Here is a 15,000-nt window from a genome sequence, read left to right on the forward strand (position 1 = left end):
TAGGTAATGCTGTTCTCAGTAATAACTTGTTTTTGGTTTGCTTCAATAATAATAATAATAATAATAATAATAATATTTTTATTTTATTATTATTTTTCTATCATAGTCCTCCAATTCGACTGGATGGTATTTAAAGTGTGGGGTTCCGGGTTGCATGCTGCCTCCGTAGGAGTCCATCATTTTCATTATTATGTGCGCTGTTTCTAGGATCACACTCTTCTGCATGAGTCCTGGAGCTACTTCAGCCCATAATCATAGGAACACTAGGCACGATCCCAAGATCCCTGAAAAGGAATCTGGAAAAACTAGAGGCTGAAGTAGTTCCAGGACTCGTGCAGAAGAGTTGTGATCCTAGAAACAGCGCACATAGTAATAATATTATATTATTATTATTATTATCATTATTATTACTATCATCATCTTAATACGAAAATAATTAGTCTAATGTTATATAAATTTTTTAATAGTATTCTGTATGTTAATGACAAAAATTACCAGGCTCTTCACATATTTCGTTTTACTCTTGAGTTCCTATTTATTCTAAAGGAAGAAGAAATAAACAATGAAATAAATAAAGATAACTAAATAAACAAATAAATATTATATAAATAAATAAATGACAAAGCAAACTGAATCAAGAGCAAAACCTGCTACCAACACTGCTCTCCCTGCCAGAAAAGCTACTGCTTCCGAAAAACACATTAAACCAACAAAACCTAGATGAATAAAGGACTAAAAAGATAAATGAACAAATAAATCAGAGTAAATAAATACACGAACAAAGGGAGAACCCTTCATCCTTGCCAACCAGCAATCCAATGTTTCATTTCACCTTCTCCCCGAGCGAAGAGGGGCCATTCAATTCCTCCCATTCCTCCCCTGGGAATCCATCCATATCCAGTCACATAACTACTACAACTTCGTCAGCATTTGCTGGGGTAAAGAATTAACGAATTATTTCAGTTCCTCGGTAAATGATTTGAAGCTCTAATTAAGGAGTAATGGATAAGACTTCAGTTTACAATGACCCGCACGATGTTTGTTTGTCTGGAGTTTTTACCGTTGCATGGAACCAGTGGTTATTCAGCAACGGGACCAACGGCTTTATGTGACTTCCGATCCACGTCGAGAGTGAACTTCTATCACCAGAAAAACACATCTCTGACCCCTCAATGTTATGGCCGAGAACTGAACACTCGCGGCCAGCGAGGTGGCAGGCCAAGACCAAACCAACACGCCACTGAGATGTCATGATAGATTTTACAATGAAATGACCTCAGCTCTTTTCGATTTGGGATAACGCAACGGGTCTCGCTTATTTAATTGGCTTTCATGATTGATTTGTTTTATTGGGGGGTAATTGATGAAACCCTATATCATTTTTTAATTTTGGTAAAGGTATATTTTTTTAGCTTGGAAATATACATACTTGTTTTAAAGGCACTGTTATCAGAATTTGAAAGATAATCTCCTTAATCAAGATACTCATATTCTAGACGTCATATTGCATGATGGTTCTCCATTTTAATCATTTGGTAACGGCACTGATTTACGGCGAACTAATCAAACGACTAAACAAGCCTTACGAAGCAATCTTGTGATCATCACACACATCACTATCATAATGTTAACTTCTTATCTTTCATCCAGTGTTTTATTAACCTTACCACAAAAATAAATAAATAAATAAATAAAAATCATAAGTACTTGTATTTGCAAGTGTTGTTATGTGAGGAAGAACTATTAGGTATCAGATTTGAGTGAACGACGCCAGAGTCAGAGCTAAAACAGCGTCCTTGTATGCAAGTGCTTTAGACAAGAACAATCCCAACCATTCATGAATGACTGAGTATTCTAGGGCTGCAATGCCAGGCCCTGGGGTCCAAACACTGCTTTCTGAACTGCTGTACAAGTGGAACATAGAGTTTAGGCCAAAGGCCAAGCACTGGGACCTATGAGGTCATTCAGAGCTGGAAAAAAAATGAGAGTAAGTAGATTTGAAAGGTGTAACAGCAGGAAAACCTCGCAGTCGCACTATGAAGCAACTGTTAGGAGAGGGTGGATAGCAGAATGGAAGATAATATGAATGAAGGTACAGTAAAAGGAGAAGGAAAGGGGTTGCAGCTAAGGGCCACAGAGACGCTGCAAAGATCCCTTGGTAATCCCTAAAGTGCGCCCAGTGAGGTGCAGTAATTTTACTAACCGCCGGCACCCCCCCCCCCCCCCCCACACTCACACACACAAGGTACAAGTCCTAAATTACCATTTCAAGTGTAAGACAGTAACGTAAATCTGAACGTTTTATGCTATGCCTATATTTTCGGCCTATCTAAGCAGTATATACTTCTTCGTTCTCCGCTTCTACTTCCTTGGTATGTTTACAATGCTACACAAATTTACCACGCAATCATTCTGTTTCCTTCTGTCACTGAACCACCTCAAAACATACTATGCAAGTAATTTTTCCACACATCTGCCACTGTTTCTATTCATCTTACTCTATTTTGCAACCTATTCACCTCGGTTTCTAACTTTTTTTATATCTCATTTGTATTCAGCATTCAAGCTTAACTTCTAAATAGGTGAGTTGGTTCAACAACTTCTTCATGCATCCAAATGTTTACTTCCAAATTCAGCTCACAAAAACTTTCCTGTCAGTTCAAATTTATATCTCCATCTGCTTACGCGGAAATCTTATATATACTTACCTAAAGAAATATTGGAATGGAATGGAATATAAAGTTTAGGCCAAAGGCTAAGTAGCGGGACCTATGTGGTCACTCAGCGCTGGAAAGGAAATTGAGAGTAGGTAGGTGTGAAAGGTGAAACAGGATGAAAACCTCGCAGTTGCACTAAGAAGTAGTTGTTAGGAGAGGGTGGATAGCAAGATGGAAGAAATATAATATGGACGGTGGTACAGTAAAAGGAATGAAAGGGGTTGCAGCTAGGGGCCGAAGGGACGCTGCAAAGAACCTTTAGTAATGCATGCAGTGCATCCAGTGAGGTACATTGGCGGAACTAGCCAAAGAAATATTGAAATGCTAAGGAAATACAGCTGGCCCACTTTGTGCAAAACCGCCCCCTCTCTCTCCCTTTTATATATATAAGATAAACTAATTTTATCACAGAACTATCAACTCAATTTTATACAAATCACTTTCGACGCCCCATGTGAATCTGGTCTTAGATATTTTCCTATTTTCCTGCAGACTACATACAGCAGATTCCCTTCAGGCCTCTCATCAAATCAAATTATCATTTTCCCTTTCCAAACCATTATCCTCTTAAACCCGCCATCATGATATTGTCTAAATTTACGTCAAAACATGAGACATCAAAGAAGCCCCATAATGAATTCAGGAAGAGACTAGTATGTCAGATATTTGAAAATCACAACGACTTGCCAGAGAGGTCAATGAAATGGGAAGAGGAAGGGTAATAATTAATATATATATATATATATATATATATATATATATATATATTATATATATATATATATATATATATATATATATAGTATATAAAATAATAAGTATATACATATCTATGTGTGTATGTAAGTATTTATATGTAAAATACATTTGTCCTGTAAGGAATGCATTTGAAGCATGATTTTATGCCAAACACCATAAACTTTATCTCCGAAGCTTTTCCAATTCGGAAATAAGCGTCCTAACTATGAATAATCCTGACTTAATTATGCCTATGTTTTCTGCCTTATCAAACTCACCCGGTGTTTATTACTGCTAAGAAATCCCTGACGTATTATGATCTATCCTAAAGTTCCCAAATTTCAAGGGAAGTCTCGGAACTCCGAATATTCTCTCCTAGTATTTTTATTCAAGAAACCAAACACTCGACTCTTCTCTGGGAAAAGAACTTCATAACAATTGCTGCATTCTGGATCAGTCCAATTGCTTTTGTCATCCCCTTGATCAGGTTTGCAGACCCAAGCTGCGATATTCCTCCGATGCAGGCGATATTAAGTTGAATAGGAGGAAAATAATAATTTCATTTTTTTTCAAGGTTTCATGCTTTTTTTCTTGGCTATAAGGAGAAATTAAGTTGAATAGGAGGAAAATAATCGATTTTTTATTCAAGGATTCCTGCATTCACTTTCTGGCTATTGTTTTAAGAGGTAGTGGGATTTCCTCTTTTAATTTAGGGATTTCTGGTTTTTTCCCCGGCTATTGTTTTAAGAGGTAGTGGGATTTCCTCTTTTAATTTAAGGATTTCGGTTTATTTCCAGGCTATTGTTTAAAAGGTAGTGGGATTTCCTCTTTTAATTTAGGGATTTCTGGTTTTTTCCCCGGCTATTGTTTTAAGAGGTAGTGGGATTTCCTCTTTTAATTTAAGGATTTCTGGTTTATTTCCCAGGCTATTGTTTAAAAGGTAGTGGGATTTCCTCTTTTTAATTTAAGGATTTCTGGTTTATTTCCCAGGCTATTGTTTGAAGAGGTAGTGGGATTTCCTCTCTTACTTTGAGGATCCCTGCTTTGTTTACCCCTGACTATTGTTCTCGATGTAGAGGGATTTCCTTTTAATTTAAGGATTCCTGCTTTTTTCAGGGTATTGGTTTGGAGGTATATGGATTTCCTCTATTAATTTAAGGATTCCGCCTTTTTCCCTGGTTATATATATATATATATATATATATATATATATATATATATATATATATATATATATATATATATATATATATATATATATATATATATGCGCTGTGTATGCGTGTGTGTATGTACAAATACACAAATTTCCTCCTTCAATTTAGGGATTCCTGTTTTTTTCAGGCTATTGTTTTAGAGGTAGCGGGATTTCCTCTTTCGCTTTAATGAGAAGTCAAGATTAATGAGAACACAAATCGCCGCCGGAGTTTATGAAAATCACCTGGGATTAAATCGAATTCGTCTGACATAACTAGAAGATTATCTTTCGATAATAACTTCCTGCTGGCGAATTATCAGGCTCTTACGCCTGGTTTTACAGATTTGTTACTGTGAAATATTATATAATAATGCCTTTTCAAATGGTAAAACAATGTTGGAGGCACGTGTTTGTCCGTGCGTGCACGCGTACATACACACACAAGCGCATACGCGTACACATACACACTTATTCGCAAACAAATGTCAGCATGAATGTAAGTTTGTTATGTGCTTATACAAATGTATGTATGTATGTATGGTAAGAGTAAATATATATATATATATATATCTTATATATATTATATTGTATGTATGTATATGTATGTATTATATGTATGTAATTATATATATATATAATATATATATAGATATATATATATTATATATATATATATGGCATGCGTGTGTACAAGCAGAGAGAGACAGTCATAACGTAATCTCCAGTATCATTCCCCTCACGAGCAAGAAGAGCCATCTCCTTATTCCGGGATAAAGATGGAGTGATTTCCTCACACATTTTGCATACGAAGTGGTGACACTGGATATTGTCCTGAATGTTTCTGCCTTTTACAAAAGGCAAGATGTGGCTCTATAATACAAAAATCTCAATTTAAATATCTGCTTCATATGTTTACGGAAAATCGCATTTTAAATATCTGCTAGATATGTTTACGCAAAAGAGGCATTAAATCATCATATTTCTTTTTAGCTTAATGGATTTGAATCCTACCGATAAAGAGAAAGCTTCTTCATTTATTTCCCATATAATATAAAAAGGGCTTTCAGAAAAAGCATATGCAAAATGTATGAGGATTATGAGATTTTAAGAGGTCGCTGTGTCTATTAAATTGAAGGTATCTATCTACAGTACAATCAGGTAATATTGCTAGAAGCTGGATTTCAACAATGGGATCCTTGAACACCTGAGTGAACTTTGGATCCACTCAGCCACAGAGACCTTAAGGGGAAGGAACTACTGTGATCTTAAGCAAAGATCTTGTCCTTAACTATAGTTTCATGGCTTCGCTCCCGTGTGGGGAGTAAACACATTAAAGTTTCAAGTCAACCCAATTGGCTTGAGATTCCCTTCCCGTTGTTCACCCTGTGACTGAATGGCTAAGACAAGTATATCTCAGTTTTACCAGACCAATGAGCTGAATAACGGCTCTCCTAAGGCTGGCCAGAAGGATTAGATAGTTATAGTTTTACGTGGCTAGGAACCAATTGGCTACTTAGCAACGGGACCTACATCGAGAAATGAATTTCTATGGCCAAAAATAAATTCCTCCGAATCCTTGTTGGCTGAGCAGGGAATCGAACCCGGACCCTGAGATCGGTAGTCGAGCACATAACCGACTTGTCCAACGAGGAACTACTGAACAGCTAAAGTGCTATTCATACGTTCCACCGGTCGGCGGTTCGAGATCGAACAGTATTTTTTGGCGATTTCATTAACCATTAACCAGGTAATACTGCTTATTTAGAATGTATAGGTAGCCTTATATCCACAAGGGAATTGGGTTAAATACTCCTATTTACTCCAGATGAGATGAGGAAGGGATAAAACCATAGTTATGGTGTAATGGTACTTACTGCATCTCTAAGCAAATGCCGTTGCATAGCTGGGCCCTTACTCTCACGGTTTCTGTTCCTCAAGTGAAGTGAACTGAATGTAGAATTAAAGCCAAATGCCAAGCACTGGAACCTATGAGGTCAATCAGCGTTAAAACAGAAATTAACAGTAAAAGGTTTGAAAGGTGTAACAGGAGGTAAACCTCGTAGTTGCACTATGAATCAATTATTAAGAAAGGGTGGAAAGTAAGATGGAATAAAGATGATATGAAAGAAGGTACAGTAAATGGAACGTAATGGGTTGCAGCTAGGGGCCAAAGGCCCGCTAGCTTAAGGAAGGCCTACAGTGCACCGCATGTGGAGCACTGACGGCACTACCCCGTACGGGATGTTACTCAAGTGGAAGGATAATCAGTCTCTTAAATTGAGAAAAATCGCGAGACAACTAACACGCTAAAAGATATCGATGTTTCAAACATCAGAGGTTTGACAAGAAGATTAAATGATCAAAATGACTCTGAAACTCATAATATCCACTTACATTCTGACATAAAAGGAATTATCATTATTGTTATTTCAGTAGATGAAACCTATTCAAATGGAACAAGCAACCAGGGACCACTGACGTGAAATTCAAGCTTCCAAAGAATGTTGGTTTCAACCTCCCACCGCAGAACCCACACTGCAGCAGTAACTGATCATGATACAGAGCTAGTGATTTTTCATCAGCCTGGGGGCGACGCCAACCCACGACAACTGATTGGCAATCCATGACACTAACCACTATACCAGAAAAAATATATAGACTTCTTCAGTGATCTAAAGGAGCTTGGATTGTCAGCTGCAAACTTACTTTTTCTAAACCTAAATCTCCCATTCTATTTTTTCTTAAAGTTTCCTTTCAATATCCTTTTATGGGAGCTGGGTGGTATTATTTGTACAGATGTCATGTGCATGAACAGGTAACTACATCAAAACATAACAAGGGAAAGAGATAATCTTTCCTTTAGACTTTTCACTGTTAATGCTGACGTCATTAGACACATTCCCTGAAGTCTGATTTCAAGTTCTCTATCAGAGATGACGCAAAAAGGATGTTTCAGAATACGTGTAAAAGATCCTTATATACTGCTCTCATAAATAAGAGTTGTCAAGTGACTCTGAAAAGTCTAATGATACAGTTGTCACTCGGTACACTGATTCAATCTTTGCTCTTACCACAAAAGCTATTGAATGCAATTCAATAAGTATTCTAAGATAATTCTTGCCATTTGGAAATGTAAAAGATTTACTTTTAATGGACATTTCGCGGTTTTTTTTTTTTAGAATTTTGAGACAGTCACAAATGGCAACTAGATATATACTGATTATCGTATCAGACGATAAAATAATCAAGCTTTTATTATTCATTCATATTTACGTACACCATGTCTTCACTTTCTTCATCATACAGGATGCATTTAAATTTTCTTGAGTATTTGTTATAGACGTACTCTTGAAGGCAACTAGAAACACCTTACAAAAAATCCCCTAAATCAACCCTTTTCTATGTTACTCTTATGACCGAAAAAAGCCATCAAAACACGCATCAGGAAGTACACCATCGCTAACTTTCTCAAGTCCAAAAGTAAAGTACTATAAGATAAGCAGTTACCTCCCTCTTGCAGACATCAGCGCAATTGTGGCAGCGTCCCTTACGACCGATAAACCAAATGTCAAAATTGCTTACAACTGTTTGCGATCACTTCTCACAAGTGGGGCATCGTCAAAGCCACGAATTGGTGTCAAAAAAATATTGATGGCCATTTTTTTCCATCAACCTCACTCGAGCGTCGATCGTGAGTGTGGTGAACTGCATAATGTTTTATCTGTTTTATCTCATTTTTTATTTGTTTTATCCAATTCTTATTTGTTTCATCTGCTTTATTCGTACAGATTTTTAAACAGTTATAATTTTTAAATGTTTGATTTTTACGTTTTCAGTTGTAAGTTTATTTATGAATTTGAGTTACTTTCATTTGAAATTAAAATATAGTTTTAATTATGTTCTAGATTTTAAAAGAACGACATATCTGAATATGTATGTGTATGTATATATATATATATATATATATATATATATATATATATATATATTATATATATAATATATACAAATACATACATACGCGCGCATACAATCACGTTTCTGTGTTTATCTGTGGTGCACGTTGAAGTAAAATTGGCATTAAAATGCCTCCCAGTTCAAGTATGTGCAAAAAGAGTCGTATAAACATTGACTGACATACACGTATCCATAATTGCTAGCAAGGTACCCTATAACCTTATATTTCAGCTTGAAAAACTACCCGAACACGTGCGAGTAAATCCGAAACATTTTCTTTACATTTAACGTAATGCAGATTCAATGACAGATTCCTTAAAATACTTCTCCACGTATCTCTCAAGAGTATCGTTAAGCAGAGTCACGAAACGGTCAACCAGGAATATCTGGAGGAGGAGGAGGAGGAGGAGGAGGCTCGTCGTGGCTCTTCTGATAAAATTTCACTTAGTTCGTAGCTGAAAAGGGAGTGGACCAGAGAGAGAGAGAGAGAGAGAGAGAGAGAGAGAGAGAGAGAGAGAGAGAGAGAGAGAGAGAGAGAGATTCACGCTCGTGCGTTAAAAAGGAAAAAAAAATTACATCTAGTTCAGGATCAAGGGACGAGATGCGGCTGAACAAACAAGTGGAAAACAGAATTCCTTTGTGCCGAACGGTGGCCGGAATTGTCAGATATGGAACTGGACAACTACAACAAAAACAAAAGATAAAACAAAATAATAAATAAAATGGGAAAGTGGCGAGTGAGTTAGAAACACAAATGAAGAACAGATTGATACATAGCGAATGAATTACAGAAATGAATAAAAAGACGTAAATGAAAACTATATTCTAATATTCAATTGAATGATATGCAGCATGGAATTTTGATTTAATGACATGTTAATTATAGCTTTCAACTGTAATTACAGCAAACGGCAGGCTGGCAACTGGTTCTTTTCTTCATCAGAGCGGGAAAGCAAAAACGAGTGACGATGTGCAGAGCTAAAGAGTGACTGATTAGAATGGCATTGATATTCAATAAGCTTTTATATCCGTTCAACAGATGCCAATACATTTTTATTTTTTTATTCTAATTAGAGGAGGCTAGTAAGCTATCAAAACAATAGGATCAAGCTAGTGACATCACATGTACAATTAGCAAAACATTAATTCAAATAAAAAAAAAAGACATTTAAAAATAAAACTTTATCGGAAATTAGCAGAAATATGCTTGGAAGGATAAATAGATCCTTGATGATGACCTCAATTGTATATGCTACGATTACCACTTTGATAAACAGTCATATACAACTAACTTTTAAATGTGAAACAATAATGTTACCTAGCTGCAGAAAAGGCAGACAAGGACACACTCCTCCTAATCTCTTTGTCATCTCATCTAACAGTACCACGAACTTACGACAGCAAACTCATTTTACCACAATGATAGTATCGCCATCAACAAGACCAATGCTATCAATAATATCAGTATCAATACAGAAGTCAGATAAAACTAATCTATTCTTCAAACACAGGACTATATCATTTTGCCTTCATCGCTTTCCTTGTTCAGATTTTTCTACGAATTATTCACTCATGATTCTAAAAGCCTTTCTCTTCAAGGCAGTGGCTATTTCTAAAGCTATTTAACGTAAGATTTTTGTTTGTTTGTATGGTGTTTTTACGTTGCATGGAACCAGTGGTTATTCAGCAACTGGATCAACGGCTTTACGTGACTTCCGAACCACGTCGAGAGTGAACTTCTATCACCAGAAATACACATATCTCACACTTCAATGGAATGCTCGAGAATCGAACTCGCGGCCATCGAGGTGGCAGGCTAAGACAATACCGACTGGGCTTTTAACCGAAGATCCGTTAGGCATGCGCAGCTGTTTCATTTTCAGAACCCGCGCGGCTATGAGAAGAGTAAAAATACACTTCTTGCAAACCGTTAATCAGAGCGACGTTTCCTTCTCATTCATTAAATGCTCATGTAACAGTCTCATACAGCAAGCTTGGCTCAGTATGGTCTTCATATGCTACCATTATTAAACGATCCTATAATTGTTTTTTTATTCGCTATTTCATACATTCTCAATTTATATCTTGACTATGATATCACTTTCTCAAACCGCTTCTTCCGTTTATTCTGATAATCCTTCACTTTCATTGTACAAAGTCTTCATTTGTGTCTTCCGTTTTCTTCGTGAACTGTAAACAACAGCTATTCTATTCTTCCTCCATAATCCAATACTTTTCGCCCTAATTTTTTTTTTTTTTTTTTAAGAACCAGATCTATCCCTGACGCCCTCCTCATTCAATTTCCTCTCCTCTCAATATAATGCTGGAGTTGTGTTAATATATCACAACCATAAAAAAAAAAGCCAGAAATGTTGATGTCTTCATTTCTGGGCTATTCATTAAAGAGGCTAAACAAAAGTTTCTTCGGGTTGCATATCAGTGAGTTTCTGCTCTACCTTAGATGAGAGGCGCAGTTTAGGTTTGCTGAAATTGCGTGGGTATCTCTCTCTCTCTCTCTCTCTCTCTTCAAGTATATATGTATATATATATATATATATATATATATCTATATATATATATATATTATCATATACATTAATGTGTATATATATTTATTATATATATATATATATTATATAATATATATATATATATATATATATGCTCACACACACAGACGTAACATCTTCGTAGCGTACAAACGTAAATGCCACATTTTGTTGTTGTTGTTCGAGTATTCTGGGTAGTAACGTAAGTGCAAAGCACTAATTAAATTGCAAATAAAAAGGCTCATTCGTAAACCTTTGATTCTCGTAAGTATTCATTACCCGATGAAATCATAAAGAGAAGAAAAATCACGCAACGCAGCAAAGACTCCGGAGATTTTGCTGCCTTCAAGGTGAAAAATATACATCATAGGCTGAGCGAGAGAGACAGATTCGTTTAATATCCTTTCATTACACAAATGGAAGCGTAACGACCGAGTTCTAAACATGAAAGACACTGGTAATGTGTCTTCCTCACAAGGCGCAACGACAATAAAAATCCTTAGAGGAAAAAGTAAACATTTCAATCAAGAAATGACTGGGGAATATTTCAGGAGAAAGACTGAATATGGAATTAAGACTGAACGGCATTATAGCTGCAGTAAACATAACATTTTTTTTCTTTTCGTGGGGTTTGATTACTGGCATAATGGAGACTTTCATTCACATCGCCAAGACGAAGATCAGGAACAGGTAACTTCAACATGATAATAACTGATGCAGAATTTCCTCTTTAAACTTGGGAATCTTCTATGGAAGTAAACACCTTTCACAGCGTCGTACTCAGTATTGCAATTTACAGAATTTACTTATATACATTTATAAATACACACTCATTATATATATACTTAAATGCATTTACAAACACACCATTATATACATGCGTCTTTTACTGTGATACAATAGTATATTATGAAGATAAAAGGCTCATCAAACACTATTTGAACGTTGTAGCCACATATTTCGAGCACTTCCTTCTATGCCCTGATCACTTGTAAAATATTTTACCAGTGATATACGGCTGCAACGTTCAAATAGTGTCTGATGGGCCTTTTATCTTCACACACACACACACATACACACACACAACATTATATATATATATATATATTATATATAAATATATATATATATATATGTATATATATATATAAGGGATATTTATTTTAATTATTTTTATTTTATTATTTATTTAATATTGGGCGTGTAAAGTGCTATAATATGGATATACACAAATGACAAACGATCGTCGATATCTTTAGTTACTATATCAGTAAAAGCTGAGATGCTCGGCCAGATATATTCAACAACAGCAGAAGCCTCTTCCTCAAACAATTTCTGATATCCAACAAAGTGGAAAATGTCTTCTGGAGGCCCATGTTGAGATACAAAATAGACAGAACATTCTGGTTATCTGGTGTACACAAGTAGACCAAATTCCCTCGTTTCCCCGTTCCTTTCTTGACATTAGCAGCCTCGTTGAATTACAAAAGAGCAGATCTACGAGTTCCACAAACATGGGTCTTCACTGGCTGCAAACATTACCCAGGGCTGATATATTCTCTTTCTCTCATTTGCCTCGGTTTCAGCGATTCACTCTGAATCGACTTCTGTTGGACCCAACTTTGCTTCTAAGCTGGACAGCTCTTTTAAGTAGATTTCCCCTTTCATTTTTAGTTCCTTTACGTTCTGTATTTCCAATTATTTTCGTAACTTCTTTCGGGTTAACACCATCTTTTTTGGAAGCATTTTTTCAAGTCAATGGACAATGTGGGCCTTGTTCCATAAGAATAGGGTTATTCTTGTGAATAATAATAATAATAATAATAATAATAATAATAAAAATAATAATAATAATAATAATAATAAGCAGGCGGGGCCATGTAACTCCACTTCTGTGGTTTATGTTGACTTATAAGTCAGATCTTTCAATTTCATGTACCTCACTTTTACTTAAAAGCCTCCTGTACCTCAAAGCTTACTAACCCATTTCTTCTACTTCCTATCATTTAACTCAGGAGTTCCTATCATACAATTCTACTTCCCCAGCTTTAATTTCTATTTCCTATCACTTATTTCAATTTCCTGTCTTTTATTTTTATGTCCTACCATTCAATTACATTTATTAAACTTTATTTCCATTTCCTATCTTTTATCTCTAAACAAGTGAGCTCTAACGGCATTTCATTTCCCTTTCAATCCTTTATTTCAAAACAAGCCATGCATGCAGTTCAATTTTATTTCACTTATACTCATATTCACGTGACCAGAAGGAATCTGATACTTCAAAATATGAACAAAATTCTATTCTGTTCTCGGCATGTTGGATATACCTACACCTACACCTACCACACACACACACACACACACACACACACACACACACACATATATATATATATATATATATATACATACACACATATATATATATATATATATTATATATATATATATATATATATATATATTTACATATGTGTGTGTGTGTTAGAAAAACATCAATACACCTATCACATACAGTTTATATCATGCGATCTTTCGTATGGATTAATGCTACCCTCATCTCCAGTAGCAAAAGGCTCTAGTAATGAATACGACATTGACACATTTTCCCAGTATATGGTCAAAATCAATACTGTACTCACACTGTGCTATTTGTTATCTTACAGCTTCATCATTAATATACTGCCACAAGATATTCTCTTCAGCCGGGTTATTTTAAGAGTTAATACAAAAGAAATGTAATTAAAAGGCTTTATTTTTCTTTAATATTAAGCATGATGCAACTTCATACCTAGTCGGAGGTGAAGTCTGGGGAATCCAGATGAATAATTCTAGTAGTTGTAGAATAATGTTCAGAGAAAATCTTTCGAATGTCTGATTGAGCAACTAACGTTTCCTTACGTGAATCCACTTCATATACTGCCGTAAACCTTATTGAATAAATATTCTTTAAGACATAATCCACTTTAACCGCATAATTGTACATATTAAGGGATGGTTGGAAAGTTCCGATTATAAATAGCCTTTGCACAAGTTGCACCTGAAATATATCTTTTTAAATAAATACAACATTATTTCGAAAATACCGCTGGCAATCTGCTCCACGTAATCGTATTACCACGTCAATATCACAACATGCTCAGCTTTTGTTTTGAAATGGAAAAACGGCATTTCATATTGTCTCAAATTCCAGATAACGCATTTTCAGTTTTCTCTAAAAGATAACTACCGTGTAGGCTTTGTCTGTCCGTACGTACTTGATTCTGTCCCCTCGGATATAAAAATAACTACTAAGGTAATAGGGTTCTAAATTTGTATTTTGAGCATCCACCCTCCAGTCATCAAACATAAGAAAATGCAACCTTTTAGCCTCATTAGTTTTTATTCTATTAAAGGTTAAATTTAGTTATGAATCGTACATCTGGCAGCACTTTCCGGAGTCATGGGACGCACCCTCACTCTTCCGCATCTAGTGAGCAACTGGAGAGCTGCCGGTCATAGCTGATGGCTTTATACAGTGTTATTAGGCGCATTTTTAACTTAAGACACGAAACCATTAATCTGAATCATCCTCATAGATTGCGCAAAATTAACCTTGAGGAAGCTCCCAAAGACATTTAATTAATTAGGTTTCACAGCTGAAATATATTGATATCTCTGACCTCGAAACACAATGCAGAAATTTGCATAATCACAATATTAACTCGTTACTCGTCTTATTTGTCTGTGCTCGTGTTGTTAGAGACGAATTTCCGGTGGGCATCTTAATTGGGGCAACTCTCTTCCCCTCAGAAGTTTGATCGACTCGCAGATAGAAAAAGAAGAAGAAAAAAAAGGA

At 35.6% G+C, this 15,000-nt stretch overlaps 1 protein-coding gene across 1 annotated transcript in view; it reads left to right on the forward strand.

Moving 5' to 3' along the window:
* Positions 1-15,000, forward strand: part of LOC135212564 (growth hormone secretagogue receptor type 1-like) — a 166,737-nt gene that overhangs the window by 856 nt on the left and 150,881 nt on the right.

The sequence above is a fragment of the Macrobrachium nipponense genome, chromosome 41 (assembly GCF_015104395.2).
Source record: "Macrobrachium nipponense isolate FS-2020 chromosome 41, ASM1510439v2, whole genome shotgun sequence".
NCBI classification, from domain to species: domain Eukaryota; kingdom Metazoa; phylum Arthropoda; class Malacostraca; order Decapoda; family Palaemonidae; genus Macrobrachium; species Macrobrachium nipponense.